Genomic DNA, 2,839 nt, shown 5'->3' with positions numbered 1-2,839 from the left:
ACAGAACCACAGAAGTTGTTCTGTGGCTCAAGTGGTAGAGCACTTGCCTTGATTTGAAGAGCTCAAGGACGGTGCCCAAGCCCAGAGTTCAGGCCCCACAACTAATTTTTTTTAAAAAAGAATCTAAATCATTGATAATTCTTGGAACAGATCTGACTGAAATCAGTTGAATCACACTTTTCCTGCACAATGAAAGAAAAGGTCCAGGCTAGGAAAGCAGCTAGAGAAGGCAGGCAGATTGTATCTGTGACAAAACTTTGTGGAAAATGGTACACAGCATTACTTACTGGAGATCCACTTGCACTGGAAGCATGATGCTGAACTATTGTTTGCTGATTCTGAACTATTGCTTTGATCATTATATTCTCCAAGAAGAAACAATGAAATTTAATTGATATCAAAAGACTACTAATATATTTTGACTTCTCATTAAGCATCTTCAATCATCAAAATCACCTGAAGAGAATAGATAGGCCTACTTTTTTTTTTTTTTGGTCCGGTCGTGGGGCCTGAACTCTGGCCTGAGCATTGTCCCTCAGCTCTTCAGCTCAAGGCTAGCGCTCTACCACTTGAGCCACAGCGCCACTTCCGGCTTTTTTCTTTTTGCTTATGTGGTGCTGAGGAATCGAACCCAGGGCCTCTGTCATGCAAGGGAAGCTCTCTACCACTGACCCACCTTCCCAGCCCAGGCCTAATTTTTTAGATGGAAACAAGTGTTTAAAAAAAACAAGAATTTAGGTAGTCATAAAAAGGACTTCTATTTTACTACTGCATTATACATTTTTTTTTTCTAATGTTGGTTACCAATAAATAATGGATCTATTAGAAAGCTCTTAAAGCTCATATATTGAATAGTAATTTCTCTTACACTATATCTTTGTATTTCCCAAATCATTTACATAGTAGGCTTTGTTTCCTATTTTCTCCTTCCTAGAATAAGCTGCATATGAAGACACCACTGTCCCTCATTGTCAGTCTGTGCATTTTAATACGGAGGAAAATCTTTCCTCTGCTCTCTATCAATTCAGTACTCCCCAGTTACCATAATTTAAAATAGTAAAAATGGAAAAAGAGAAAATAAATCATGGTGAAAAAACATGCAGAAAATTCACCGGATTTTTCTGACCATTTCATCCTACGTGAACTATTGGGGAAATACATGGACACCTCATTCCCACTGGTACTCAAAGTCTCTGGTTAGGCAATTCTGATGAAGACAAGGAACAAGATGAAAACGTGAGGAAGGTATCAATTGCAAGAAAATAATGGAGAATAATCCATGCAAATTTCTTCTTTGAGATGCTGAAATTAATCGGCTTACTATAGTGCTGAGACTACTTTCCAAAAAGGCCACTCATATGTATACTAGAAATGAGGTAAGTATACCCCTCATCATCGGGAATCCTAGAGTGGACATTTTGACATTGTCCATGAGTTGGTAGCTCAAGGCAGATATTCATGCAAGAATTCTGAATGGCTTGGCACCCCTGCACAGTGCGTACATGTGGAATAATACCAGAATGGATTCTTTCTTACTTCATCATGATGCAGATACCAATCCCCAAACTAAAGGCCTCTTGACCTCCTTAAATATTGTTTCTTGGGATAGAAATAGCAAAGATACGCTGTATCTCCTTCTGTTTAAACATGATTTCAAACCAGACTGAAGAACAACTTGGAAGAAACTGCATTTGATATTGCCAAATGCATAATTATGTATCACTAACTCTTTGAAGTTGTGGAAGGCTGTACAAATTGTTCTCCTATGTAGTCATGGTTTGGTTAAGTTTCTTAAATTTCAAAAGTGCCAGTCCATCCTTTCTTTCCCTACAAAATATTTTCATAATACAAAATAACAGCAAGATCTTAATTTAAAAATTTATGGATTCCATGTTATTCTTCCATGTGAATTGCCTGACTTTGATGACAAAATGTATTCAAGAGTTGTTTGTATGCATCTATAATGATTTCTGCAGAGTTTGTGATTTTTTTAATTTTATCTTATCTGTTGAAATGAATAGTATAGAAATTAAAGATATTCCTGGTGATTGTCTGAAAAAAGTATCTATGTTTGTATAAAGTCCATAATCTATTTCATTGTCTTCTAGATATAATACTTTGAAGTCTACATTGTTTTATAATATATAGGTTCATTAATAAATGTGTCCTTTCAGATTACATTACATATAGGAAAAGTTTAAGATTCCTTTTTCCTAAGTCTTTATATTATTTTATTTCTTTGGGATAAAAAGATAATGTTATCTAATTTCAAGTATTGTAAAGGTTATGCTATGTAAGGGCCTTTCGAAGGTGAAAGTTTAATACACTGATGTCAAACTAACCTTTAATTCTATGAATTACAGGTTTTGTTACACTTGTATTTTTGTAATCAACTTTTTAATAACTGTTTTTCATTGCATTTGAAGAATGAAAAATATGGAATAATTCACAAATTTTCATGTCATCCTTGTACAAGTGCCATGTTAATGTCTGTATTGATGTAATTTGTGTAGACCTGCTGCTGAAGCATGGAGTATCCTCTAAATTTAAGTAGTTAACGATGTAATCTTTATACAGGCATACATCCTTGGTTGCCTATTTGTAACAAGGAACCTTTATTGTTACTAAAAATGCTATTGATCTTATTTCTCTAAATTTCTATGTATAGTGGAAAAAACTTATATTGTTTGGTCGATTGCTCATATTTGCAATTTTTTGTCAATGACTATTTTGTCGTTTTCATTTTAAATTTGATCATATTTTGAAGCCTTTATAGCTAAGTTCAAAGGTAATGGCTTTTCAAGTACTTATTTATCAACTGAGTTAGCTTTGTGGAGCT

General features: G+C 34.4%; 1 pseudogene; it reads right to left on the bottom strand.

The window, feature by feature from the left end:
• Nucleotides 1-2,430: 2,430 nt before the first annotated feature.
• Nucleotides 2,431-2,530, bottom strand: LOC138822626 (U6 spliceosomal RNA; annotated as a pseudogene).
• Between the last annotated feature and the right edge of the window lie 309 nt (nt 2,531-2,839).

Source organism: Dipodomys merriami, unplaced genomic scaffold, assembly GCF_024711535.1.
Source record: "Dipodomys merriami isolate MVZ:Mamm:240054 unplaced genomic scaffold, mDipMer1.0.p SCAF_113, whole genome shotgun sequence".
In the NCBI taxonomy this organism is placed as follows: domain Eukaryota; kingdom Metazoa; phylum Chordata; class Mammalia; order Rodentia; family Heteromyidae; genus Dipodomys; species Dipodomys merriami.
Note: the sequence above shows the minus strand (reverse complement) of the source record. Positions and strands in the feature narration are given on the sequence as shown.